Source organism: Ctenocephalides felis, unplaced genomic scaffold (genome assembly GCF_003426905.1).
Source record: "Ctenocephalides felis isolate EL2017-DRISC unplaced genomic scaffold, ASM342690v1 CF-g0.4_SCAFFOLD_01886, whole genome shotgun sequence".
Classification (NCBI taxonomy): domain Eukaryota; kingdom Metazoa; phylum Arthropoda; class Insecta; order Siphonaptera; family Pulicidae; genus Ctenocephalides; species Ctenocephalides felis.
In genome coordinates this window covers 109,667,050-109,681,794 of record NW_020538040.1, presented here as the reverse complement: position 1 = coordinate 109,681,794, position 14,745 = coordinate 109,667,050, and positions in this window count along the sequence as shown.

The following is a 14,745-nucleotide window of genomic DNA, read 5'->3' as shown; positions in this document are numbered from 1 at the left end:
GATGAAGAATTATTGTTCGAACAAGTTCCTGTCATTGCTTGCTGTCAGTGCCTTACATTGACATGATTTGTAAAACGCATTGCTTTTAAAGAGTCAAAAGTAAGTTTTCATGTTCGAATTCTTTTAATCATAATTGTTATATGCTTACAGATAGATTACTTTTTTTGTTACTGCTGTAGGTTGAACATTAGAAGTTATTTACCAGCAATTAGTTTTTTCGTGGATAATTTATCTCTGTCATAATGATGACAGATGACAGATAAAAAAAATCTAACTTAGCTAAGACAAAATACAAAAGAAAAAGAAAAAAAAAACTCAATATATATTTTTTTTTTCTTTATTAACAGCAATCAGAATACAAAGTATCCTATGAGCTATTGTGATAAATTTAACATATACATACACATGCATACGTACATGCACACAGACATACTCACACGCACGTTAACAGAAAAAGAAATTATATAATAGTAATCACTTCAGCAAGTGGTATACTAATTGGCTCAGGTCCTTCGGCCATTTACTGGAAAACTACATATTTTATGATCTAATGTTATGAAATTATCATATACACTAACATACGTACATACATACGCACAAACATTCACACATACACTCTCTCAATAAAAGATTTATAAATATTTAATAGCGGTCACTTCATCAAGTAATATCCTGCTTAGATCAAATCCCTCGGCCATTTCTTCTTCAATCTTCTGCTGTTTGGAGTTGCTAACAGTGGGGCCATTAGTGTATTTAGATGATTTTCGAGCTTCCGGTGATGTTTTTCACTGATAGATTTGATGACTTCATTAACGAACTGTATATTTAGATCGTTATGGATCATCTGATTAGTTACGTACAAGGGTGCTCCTGTGATCATACGTGTAATTTTTGATTGCATCCGTTGTATAAGAGCAATATTTGATTTGCTTGAGCAGCCCCAAATCTGAAGACCATAAGTCCACAACGGTTTAATTATCATATTATAAATAAGGACTTTGTTTTCTAGAGATAATTTGGATCTATGTTCAATGAGCCAGCCGAGTTCTTTAACTCGCGTTTTCATTTGCTTTACTTTAGTGCAAATGTGATGTCGCCAGGTGAGTTTTTCGTCAATGTGAATTCCAAGATATTTGATGGTGCTGACTGTTGGAATTTGATTGCCATTTAAGAACACTGCAGGACACGATTGTTTGTTAAGAGTGAAAGTAATGTGGCTAGACTTAGACTCATTGATGCCAATGTTCCACAGTTTGGTCCAATCTTCAATCAAATTAAGATGATACTGCAGTTTTAAACAAGCAGTACTAGGGTTGTCATCAGTGGATAAGATTGATATGTCGTCTGCAAAAGTGGCGATTGTGGTAATAGACGTTGTAGGAATATCGCGCGTAAACAGGGTGTATAGGAATGAACCCAACACACTTCCCTGCGGTACCCCTGACTTGATAGGAAATACGTCAGACGACGAGGAATTAACCTTGATTATAAACGTTCTGTTGACAATATATGATGTTAAGATATTATGATACTTTACTGGTAAATAGAGTCTAATTTTTGTGACGAGTCTGTCGTGGCACACTTTGTCGAATGCTTGTTTGACGTCCAAAAAGACGGCGGTGCAATATTGTTTGGATTCGAATGAGTTATAGATATGACTGGCAATCCTGTGACACTGCTGTATGGTTGAGTGCTCTTTACGAAATCCAAACTGGTGATCAGGGAAGATATTGGATGCCTTCAAAATATCCTGTAGTAACAGTTTTTCTAAAATTTTTGACAATATAGGAAGAAGGCTCATTGGCCTATAAGATGAGACTAAGTGTTGATCCTTGCCAGTTTTTCGAATCATCTTTATTAAAGAGGTCTTAAATTGATTTGGCCAGTAGTTAAGTCTCACAATAGCGTTGAAGATATAGGTGATTATAATGAATCCTTTTACAGGCAATTCTTTGAGAATTCTGGGAGATATTTGGTCTATTCCAGGCGATTTTTTTGCTTTAACTTTCTTTATTTCACTAACTACTAATTTGAGAGACAAGAAACGTTTCTCGCTTTCGTGACTGCTATTATGGTCTAAAGCAGGACTAATGTTGACATTTTAATTTGATAAATTGTTAGGCCGAAAAACTGTAGCTAAGTATTCCGCAAATATATCTGCTTTGTCTTTGTCACTTCTTGCCCATGCAGAGGTCTGGGTATCCATACGAACTGGAGGATTTTGAAAGTTAGGTTTAAGTTTATTTTTGACAAGTTTCCAGATAGAATTGTCAAAACGATTCAAACTGGATACATAGTTATTAAATTTCACTTGGTTGAGTTCCTTTAACCTTGCTTTCAGCTTGTTACTCAGATTATTGAAAATGTTTTTGTCTGTGGGCAAATGACTATGTTGCCACCTACGCCTAGCTTTTCTTTTTTCTGCTATGAGCCTTTTTATTTCATATGTTGTTGTCTGACAGGAGTTTTCTATCGTAACAGGAGTAGGAGTAGCAAACTTTGCAGCATCATATAGGAGAGTATTAAAGGAATCTATGGTGTTTTCGATATCAGCGGAATTTTTAAGTTTAACTTTGAGGTTAACTTTGTCTTCTACGAACTTCCGGTAGATGTCCCAGTTTGTTTTATGGTTGCAGATCATAGAGGAGGCTTTAGAAATACTTGCCGATGTGCTTATGCTGGCTATTACTGGACTATGGTCAGATGATAAGTCGTAGCTTGCTCGTACTTCCTTGTGAATTGAGCTTATACCCGATGATACAAAAAAGTCCAATAGATCTGGTTTTTTGGCAGGATCGCTCGGCCAGTAGGTGGGGGAACCTGAAGAAAGAACACTATAATTGAGTTTATGAATTGTATCATATAGCTGTTTTCCTTTAGGATTATTTAATCTTGAGCCCCAATTGACGTGTTTGCTGTTGTAGTCTCCGCCGGCGATGAAATGACTACCTAGTGTAGAGAAAAAATCTTGAAATTGTAAACTGGTTATATTGTGCCTCGGCGGACAGTAGACTGCAGAAACACATAAGTTGAATGAATTCATTTTTATTGAAATTGATGTGGCTTGCAAAATTTCAGATTCGTATTTATCCAGCTCGTAATGAAGAAGATTAGATTTTACAATAATGGCAGTCCCACCATGTGCGGTGCCATCGGGATGGTTAGTGAAGTATGTGTTGTAATTTGGTATATAAAAGTTTGAATACTTGGTAAAGTGTGTTTCACTAATTAAAAAGATGTCGATATTGTTGTGTCTCAAAAATAATTCTACTTCGGCTTTGTGTTGATACAAGCCGTTAGCATTCCATAATCCTAAGTTTAAAATATTAGCCATTATTTAGCTATATTAATGTTGATTAATGTTGATAACATTTTGACGATCGTGGTGTTTTGTTCCATTAACTGGCTAAACATATTTCTAAATTCGGTCAGGAAATCAGACATCGATGGAGAATTACTGTTGTTAATGTGATTTTGATTGTTGTTAAATAGGTTTGATTGCGATTTTATTACCTGAGCATAAGACATATGCTGAGGGTTTGCGTACTGTGAAATTCTATTGTTGTGTAGGTTGGATTTGTACCGGTTTGCATTTGTGTGTAAATAAGTCCCGTTACTTCTGCCTATTGTTGCTTGATCGTTATCTGCACCGACAAGGTGAAGGTAGTAAAAAAACCCTTTGTAGTTTGCGGTATGATTATCGCCGCAATGATAACAAAGGGGCGGGGCTTCAGCTGCTTTTGTACACTTTTTAGACTCATGATCAGAGCCGCATTTTACACATATAAATCTGCGGTTGCAATAACGCTGGGTATGGCCGTACATTTGGCACCTTACACACTGCGGAATATTTGATGATCTTATTGGGGGCTCAAAATGAATTATTTGGTTTAACATTTTATTCATTTTAAAAATTGACGAATTGTTTTCTTTGGGTTCTAAGTCTATGTAAAACATGTTCAGCAGTTGTTTAGTTTTTGGGTGTATGATATTAGTAATATTTCTGACAGGATGACTTTGATATCATTTTTATCTGTAGCGTAGTGCAGATATTTGAGTACAACCCTGTATGAGCGTTCCGCTTTTATCTGGTAGGTATGAAAAACGACGTCTCTTTCTGGCAGAAATTTAACAAAATTGCGGTAGTCTTCTATTTCAAAAATGTTGAATTTAATAGTTTTATTGAGTAGGTATTTAGTGATGTATTTGTTTTTATTAATAATTGAATTAATATATTGAATTAATAATATAATCATAAGATTGTAATCTCGAACCCCGTAGACAAATAAAGGCAGAAAAGTAGATTTTTTATTATCTGTTGCCTCGTCTGATGATTTAGAAACATTGTTTTCTAGAGCGCTAAATTTGTTGGCTAATTTTATGGGAACGCTTACATTACTTACTGCGTTGTTCGGGCGACGTCTTTCAGCGGAAGTTACCTCTTGCCATAGGTTTTTATTCGTGTAATCAATCACATCGCGTGCAGTGGACTCTGGATCCATTATTGCTGTTGAAGACATATTACTTGTTGATGGAATAGGAGTTGGATCCGACGATGTTGATCTGTTTACTTATCATCGTTATTTCATTTTGTAGTCATCTGGTTCAGAACTAGTTGAGTAGAATTATTTTGGTCTTCGTGAATGATGTTAAATGATTCCACAATAGGTATTGTGGAGTGATAATTTATAGTATTCCCTGACGGTAGCACTATATTTAATTAAAAAGCACTGAATTCACAAGTAAAGTCACTTACTAGATCAAACACTACACTAAACTGTGACTAAATAAATGCTGTTTATTATGCTTGTTGATTGTACTCAGGTATTGTATAATCGATGTGTTCGCTTCGAGCGCTGAATGAAGAATGAACAATGAAGAATGAACTCAATATAAGAACAAAAAAGAATTCACAAAGAATACTTGTCAACTTTGCTTAACAAAAAAAAAAAAAAAAAAAAAAAAAAAAAAAAAAAAAAAAAAAAAATGCTTCGTTTTATAATGTTATAAGTTAATTCATAAGCTTCGTTTAAATGTTTATGTTGTGTTGTGTTACATATTATTTCATATTCTTGTTATTAACGACAATAAACCATTTTGGTATTTACACCTATTGTTTTTAACGTATTTTATTATATAGTTAAGTATTGTTAGTCTTGTGCCAGACACCGTAGTGAGCACATCGTTTAATATTAATCCGAGTTATGCAATCGAGGGCCTACGGGCAGGCCTTAGGCCGACCGCCGGACCCTAGTACGAGTACCTGTTCAACCAGTGGACAGGTCAGAGTCCGACCGCCGGACGCTAATCCGAGTACCTGTATGACCCGAGGACAGGTCATAGATCAATCGACGAACAATAATCCGACTACGTGTGGTGTTATCGGTAATACAGTTGCTACCGCGATGAATATATTGTACGGTGATAGTGACAATACAAATGCAAGTGAAATGAATCATACAGTAATGGATAGTGAATGTTTGTCAGAAAAATCTTACGAATCAACAAGTACGCTGGAAAATTTAAACAACATATCAAGCGAGACTAATATGAGTATCAACGACAGTTTTGACAGTTCATACAATGACATTCTGGTCAATCCTAACAAGTGGCAAGTAGTAGTTTCACCATCAAACAATAAGAAGCGTAAAGTTAACGCCGATAATACTGGTTACACCGAGATACAACTATCAAATAGATACAGTATATTATCAAATAATACTCCCGAAAGATCACGCAATACCACTAACGACAATACGGGTTTACCTGACAGCTCGGTTGCTAAAACTGTGAGGCCTCCACCAATCTACATTTATAACGTCGTCGACTATCCGGACATGATGAGATCACTCAGTGTTGTATTAAAATCAGACCAATATATTTCAAAAACCTTAGCCAACAATATGATCAAGATTAATGTGTTCAAACCGGATGTATATAAGGATGCAGTAAAGTTTATGCAGGAAAGTAAAGTCGTATTTCACACATACCAACTTAGTACTGAAAGGTCGTACCGAGTAGTGCTCAAATATATTCATTTTACGACAGATGTCAATGACATTAAAGTTGCTATCGAAAAATATGGACATAAAGTCAGAAGCATTAATAACCTGAAGCATCGTATAACAAAAAAACCCTTAAACATTTTCTTTGTTGATTTAGAACCTGCACCCAGCAACTCCACTATTTATAAGATCAACAAATTGATGAATCAGATAGTAAACTTCGAACCTCCAAGGAGATCAAGAGATATCATCCAGTGTCATAGATGTCAGCTCTATGGCCACTCAAGGACGTATTGCAATCGCCCTTACGCATGCGTAAAATGTGGTGACCCTCATCCTACATCGAAGTGTAAAAAAACCAAGGACACCCCAGCGTGCTGCTTCTTGTGTGGCGGAGCACATCCTGCAAACTATAAAGGTTGCGAATTTTTTCACAACCTTGACAAAAACAGAAGAAAATCCAACCATCAAACCATACAAAACCAGCCAACTACCGCCACTACGAGAATCCAATATCCAAAACACCATGAGAACATTAATTCGTTACCATCATCTCCCAGGGTACGTACATCACCAACAACTTATAATCCACAGAACATGAGCTATTCCCAAGTATTAAAACCTCAAGTAAATAATAACCAGTCTCAAGAGCTTTCAGCACTAACTTCTATAATTAATGAATTCAAAGATGTAATGAAGCAAATGACCCAACAAAACATTATGATGATGAACATGCTTTCATTAATTGTAAATAAACTTAAATAATGGCCAACACACTCACAATAGCAATATGGAATGCTAATGGCATTCACCAACACAAGTATGAACTCACATATTTTCTGAAAGAGAGAAATATCGACATTTTACTAGTTAGCGAATCACATCTTCCGGATAACGCAAAATTTAAAATACTTAACTATACAACATATCACACACCACACCCCGATGGTTCCTGCCACGCTGGAAGCGCAATTCTAATTAAGTCTAATATAAAACATTATGAATCGACTAAATTCAATACTGCTTACTTACAGGCTACCACAATTGTAGTAAGTGCATTACCATTTGATATTTGTATCTCCGCCACTTATTGTCCTCCAAGACACAACATAAAGTTTGAACATCTGCAAGAATTTTTCAAAACTCTTGGCCCCAGATTTCTCGTCGGTGGCGATTTCAATTGTAAAAATACGTTATGGGGTTCCAGAATCACAACAACGAAAGGTCGAGAGCTTGAAAAGGTAATAAAAGCTAACAAATATGCATTTATTTCACCATGGTCACCAACGTACTGGCCATCAGATCCAAATAAGCGTCCGGACTTGTTGGACTTTGCCATAATTAAAGGTATTAGCATTTCTAATATCTCAATAACAAACTGCCATGATCTATCCTCAGATCATTCTCCATTGTTATTAACTCTTGGATCTACTGCCATCAAATATTCTTCAACGACTCAATTACACAACAGTTATACAAACTGGGAACTGTATAGAGACTATTTATCACAGAAAATCGACTTGGGTATAAGGCTGAAAACATCTACAGAAATAGAGAAAACTTTAGACAATTTGACAAACATTCTTAAAGATGCAGCTAGATTTTCAACTCCTATCATTGAGCGTAAAAATAATTTTTCCTACAGCTTTGAGATCAGAAATCTCATAGCTGAAAAAAGGAGAATTAGAAGGCTTTGGCAGAAATATCATGATCCTCATACTAAAACTTTATTAAATAATTTAAGTAACAAGCTCAAGTACAAGTTAAGAGAATTTAACCAAGAAAACTTCGACAGGTATGTTTCAAACTTAAACACTAGCGATAATTCTATCTGGCGCCCTATAAGGAGCAACAAAAGGAAGAATATAATAAACAACCCCATAAAAGTATCAACTTCAGACGGATTCACTTGGGCCAGAAGTAACAAGGAGAAAGCTGATTGCTTCGCGGACTACCTAGAAACAGTATTTAAACCAAACATTAACAGTTGCAATAGCCCTGACGTACTCAACCCTCAACCTTCATATTCGACAACTGAATCCCGTGTGCCTAGGTTTACACCGGGTCAACTACACTCTTGCTGTCAAACTTTGCGGAACAGAAAGGCTCCAGGCATAGATTTAGTTACAACAAAGATGCTGAAAGAACTACCAAAAAAGGGATACGTTCTTTTAACTTACATCATTAACGCTATTATTCGTCTGAACTATTGGCCAATGTCGCTCAAACAGTGTGAAATAATATTAATTCCTAAGCCAGAGAAAAATCCTGATTTAGTAGATTCTTACAGACCGATCTCGCTTCTGTCCAATATAGCCAAAGTTTTTGAAAAACTAATACTATCTGATATTTCTAACCGCTACAATCTATTTCCAGACCATCAGTATGGATTTAGGCCGATGCATTCAACAATACAGCAGTGTCATAGGTTAGTAAACAAAATCCACAAATCTTTCGAAGATGGAGAATACTGCACAGCAGCTTTTTTGGACGTGAAACAGGCCTTCGACAAGGTGTGGCATGAAGGATTGCTTATTAAAATCAAGAATATAGTTCCCGATTATCACAAATTCTTTCAATCCTACTTGGAGAAAAGACAGTTCAGAACCAAAGTTGGTACAGATTTATCCAGTTATCGATTCATAAAAGCCGGCGTCCCACAAGGTAGTTGCTTGGGTCCAATCCTTTATATTATTTTTACACATGATTTACCACAATCAGAAAATGCAATGTTAGGTACATTTGCTGATGACACAGTAATAGCAACATCCCATATTAATCCTGTTATAGCTAGCACAAAACTACAGCACCATTTAAACAAAATAGAAGCATGGGCCCAGAAGCGGAGAATTAAAATTAATGAATCAAAGTCTTGCCAAGTCACCTTCACCCTAAAGAGAGACAAGTGTCCGGCAGTTATTATCAATGATAAAACGATACCTCAATCAGATACTGTAAAGTATCTAGGCTTGCACCTAGACAAAAAATTGAATTGGATTCCACATATCAGCAACAAATGTAAACAATTAGAGAGAAAAGTAAAATCCCTATATTGGATGTTAGGCCCAAAATCTAAATTGTCCCTTGATAATAAGGTGCTAATATACAGAACGGTGATCAAACCCATATGGTGCTACGGGGTTGAACTCTGGGGATGCGCCAGCAAAACGCGTATATCTGCCATTCAAAGGAAACAGAGCAAAATTCTTAGACTAATCACCAATGCACCATGGTTCGTTTCTAACGAGATAATTCATAATGATTTAAATATAGAAAAGGTCCAAGAAGTTGTAAAAGCTAGAAGTACATCCCACTTTGCCAGACTTCACAAGCACAAGAACGCTACTATTTCTCCACTGCTCGTCACCGCGGATGTGAGAAGACTAAAGAAAAAGCAACCAGCTGACTTAATTTGAATGATCACTTTAGAAACTCCCACTGGGGAGTTTTCTAAATAACTTTATTTTTACATATCATTATTTATATTTTTGTTTTGAACTCAAATACTGTATTTGAGTTACATATATCCCAATAGCTTATAGAATTGTAACCCGTTCTGATTGCTATTTTTGAAAGTTAATAAAAAAAAAAAAAAAAAAGTATTGTTAGACGTCTCTTAGATTTGTTATATAACATTTTAACATAATAAAATAGTTAAGCATTTTGTGTAGATTTTTATTATTTCGTAATATATTTACTATTTACAATGTGCGTTATTATATTTCATGTTTATATCTACAAGTAATTAAATGTTTTTCTTATCTGTAGTATAATTTTATACTTAATATAAACCCTATATTATCAAGATGTGAAGGATTAATATGCGATATGCAAATACCCAAATATTTATTGTTCAGATATTGATATTTTTAATTGTGGAGTTAACAATGTGTATTCTACAAACTCTGTGGTTACATCCAAAAATACCTTCTTGCAAAAGTGATTGATAATAAGTTTTCGTCGTATTCTTAAAATTATCTTAATATAAGATATTTTATGTACATGTGATATCATTTTTATGGTTATTTTTACTTACAGCTAATGCACAAGTTTTTAGTTCAAAAGATTCAGAGCATTTTGCTCGCATATCAAATTTTATAAAGGCAAATTTTTTATTAGATTGTTATAGAGAGTATATATATATATATATATATATATATATATATATATATATTTATACAGATTCAGTAGTGTAAACAAATTAGCTATATATTAGATTTAGTAGTGTGAAAAAAATAGCTACCGTGTTATTAAAAAAAAAATTCAAGAGTATTTTTTTCGCTGAGAATTTTTTATGAAAATTTCGATAAGACAGCATTCCAGTTTTATATTTATTTCGAAACAATCTCTTCTTGAAATTAATCAAAGATAGATATAAAGAGGTTGTATAAAAAAGTATCGAATCTAACTTAAAAATAACAATACATTTTATAAGACAATTAAATAACGTATACTTAAAAATTATATTCAAGTCGTATACTAAACAACAGTGCTTATAACCAAGTAAACTAAAAAGGAAAGAAAATACCTTTTTATAGATTTTCAAACCTTTTGATTGTATTTCCACGTAGACAAATGTTCAAGTTACAATTTAATTTACTTTTTTCTTGCTTGATTAAAAGCGATATCTGGTTACACTCTCACTTTTCGAAATCGGTGGTTAAATTTTCTTCTTTTTTATATATTTTCAAACCTTTTGATAGTATTTCCACGTAGACAAATGTTCAAGTTACAATTTAATTTACTTTTTTCTCGCTTGATTAAAAGCAATATCTGGTTACACTCTGACCTCTGCTTTGGAATATTGTTGTTGAAAAATTCCTAACATTACTTGTTTTTTAAAATATAGGTAGTAGACCTTTTTACCCGCGGACCTTTGAGACTATCCTATGATATTCGTGCATGACTTCATACATATGTAGCTATAGCAGAAATGCAAAAACTGAAAAAAATGCACAATAAAAGTGCACAGATTTCATATTTTGAAGTCTATAAAAAAAATATTGAAATTAAAAGGTAATTTATGTTGGTCAAATGAATTAAGATTTCATAAATTTATGATACCTGGTTGACATTTAAAACGTTTCATTATTCGTGTTTATAAATAGTGTGTTTTTTTTTCAAAAGTAAATAGATATTTAAGTACGGAATATTGTTTATTCATTAAGTTTAAGCATTTTGTATATTCTTACTTAGAAATTCTACGTTTAGTATACTTAGAGTCCATTTACAAAAAAAATCAATATTTATTTTTACATTATTTACATAATATTATAATATATACCGACATGATTATCTGTAGCTTGATTCCCAACCAAAAATCAAAAGCGTAATTACATATAAATAGTTAAAGCTTGCAGTTTAAGCTTAATGTTAAATTCATAAGAAATATTTTATATTAGAAAATATGATTTTTTACGAACAAGTGAAATAAAGCCGGATGATATTAACTTGCATTTTACTAAATCACAGTTTACATTTTTATTAAACAATGTGATTTCTATGTTATATAACATAATATCTAGAAGCTATAGAAGCATTCATTAATTGCGTGAAGTCTTTTGACAAAGCATATTGAAATTGCATAACAAAGCAGCAAGTATTAAAAATACGAAAATGCAAAATATTCCTGAAACAGAAAAAAATACTGAATTTTCCTCATGACAATGCCAATATAAATAAGAGATTCGCATAAATTAAAAAAAAAATTAAGAACTTACTATATCTTTTACAACTATTTAATTTGTTGAAGTTAAAGAGTAAAAAAAATTTAAAAAATTTGAAAAGTGTTATGTATGATGGAACTCGCTTTTTCACCTATAAATATATTATTCAAATACTACTGTTACTTTGTTATGCAGCTATTCTTCATAAACTTAAGAAAAATTCATAACATATTTTACAAAATATTATTCTCAAACATTGTGCAAGTAGTATTCACTTATAAAAAGAGATATGTGTATCTTTTTTAGAAACGTAATGCTATATATGTTTCCAAGTGAAAACCATTGTCACGACTGCTTGAAAATAGTCTGCACGAAGCAGGATCGAATCCAAGACCTCTGATTCAGATTCAGATCTGGTCGTTCTAGCCACTTACCTACAAGCGAGCCTTAAATGTAAAACTTATACAGAAAAATTTGGCGTAATTAATAAATATTCCTTCAGCAATAATAATGTGGATTTCATTTTATTGATTTCATGTTCTCTAATAATCTTCAGTCGTATAGTACGGAATTTAATCGCGCTTGTAAATACCAATAGTTAAGATCACAAAATTTAAAAAATGATTTAAATATAATAACCACGGCGTTGGAATAGGCGAGCCGAGGGTTGTTGTAACAGTTTTTTTTAATTAATTTATCTTGAGATCCTCTTATTATATTTCTACGAAATAAAGATGTACAGATGTTGTAGCTATTCCTCTATCAAATCAAGTAAATGTGATTCCATAACTATTGTTTATTATTTCGCAATTAATTAATATCTAGAAAAAGTGTAGTTATACGATTTTCCTTGTGTTTGGGGCTAGTTGTAACATCTACCGGAGAAAGTAGTAACGACAAATGAACGAAAATATTATATCTGATAAATTATAATTTGCTCATTTTTGAAAAAATAACAGGTAAATTAAATCAACATTAACCATTTAACGCAATATATATATATATATATATATATATATATATATATATGTGAATATCACATATTTCAACATCAAAATTATATAAAAAATTTAATATATATATATATATATATATATATATATATATACAGGGTGGCTGATATGTATTGCAACCAATTTCAGACCGCTATCATTTCTAAACCGCTCATCAGACAGATGACAGATTTATTCCAGTGATTGTTTATTTAATTGTTTACAAGCGTACAAGAGCATTTTGATCTATTGCATTTACAAAAAAAGTTATTCGTGATGGAAGTCAAGCGTGATAGTGCGATTGCTTCATACTTGGCTGAAAAGCCTTAGGTGGCTTTCGAGCCCTCCAGTATTTAAATGCGAACAAATATTTTGTTTCTCGTACCATATCTCGTTACCGTGATACACTCAGTGTTGCACCGCGTCCAAAAAGTGGACGAAAAAAAACACTAACAACCCCAGAAATGATCCAAAATTATAGGCAAAAATCAATCGAAATTCGTGTCGCAATGGTAAAAAAATGGCCCGTGAGCTGAACATATCGCAAAAACGGATGCAACACATATTGAAAAATGAGCTTGAAGTAAAACCATTGAAGATCCAAAAAGTGCAAGAGCTCATTGATGCACAAAAAAAAGTTAGACGGAAAGAAGCGAAGGGGTTGCTTCGCTTGCACGAAAGTGGCTAGTTACCGAATTTGGTTTTCTCAGATGGGAAGTCCTTCCAAATCGAGCAGTTTGTGAACAAACAAAATGATAGGGTTTACTTGTTAAAAAGGTCAGCTAAAAATTTACACCTTCGATTGGCCACCAGAACTCGAGCGCCGCCGACGGTAATGGTGTGAACCACCGTAACGACCGATGGTGACATTCCCCTCTTATTCTAATGAATAGCGGTGGGATCAAAATAATTGCCCAAATTATTGGGAAAATGTCTTAAAGGCAGTACTGAAGTCCTGGGTAAACAAAAATTTTGATCGCAGACCATGGTCATTCCAACAGGACTCAGCACCATCAAACTCAGCACGCGTCTACCAAAAATGGCTTATAAAAGAGGTTTTTCGCTTCATTTCCATCGCACAAAAACCACCAAAATCTCTGGATCTAAATTTGCTGGACTTTTGTGTCTTTTACATTTTGAAGAGTAAGGTTCGCACTAAAAAATACCAAAGTGTCGATTATCCCAAGAAGGCGCCTCGCCGGGAATGGGCCAAAATACCCCAGAGCCACTTTCGTGCAGCGTGTTATGGTTTTTCTGCCGTTTGAAGGCCATAATTTGTGTCAAAAGTGGCCAATTGAAACAAATATGAACTAATTCTAAAATTTGATGTTATTTCTGACATTTTTGCTTTTGAACAATTAAATTTAAAATGAAAATGACAAAGTTATAGCGCTTTACTTTGTTGCAATACATATCAGCCACCCTGTATATATATATATATATATATATTATATATATATATATATATATATATATATTCTTCACTTTAATCTGTGCAAGCCTCACTACTTACCAAATAATACCATTCATCCATGTTATAACTAGCCTCAAAGTATTGTTCCAACTAACCCAGTTGTGATTTTTTTTGTCACTAATGATATGATACTATATAACTACATTTCCAATATAATAAATCATCATTTCCTTCGCTTAAAATCTACACGAACATTTATCCTAAAATGAGCATACGTTCTCTTCACATTTATGTTTAATGTGTCAAACATTTAATAACAAACAAATTTATACAACTTATAAATATATATAAAACACAATAATTGCAATTCTATCAAATAATCTAAATGTAAGTTAATTATATAAATATACATTTTTTCTTAATTTCTGCCGGAAAACAAATATCACTATAATGATCTTCCAACAATCGTTACAAAGTATTTCTTTGTTTTTCATTCTAGTTTATTTTATATATCCCATAACAATGTTTCTATAATCTTCCAATATGCTATTATTCCAATAAAGGAAGTCGTTATTGAGAGACAAACGGGATAAACAATCAACAATTGGATCGCAAACGTAAAGTGTTTAATAAATCATATTATTTGTGACTTGAAAAATCAATGATAA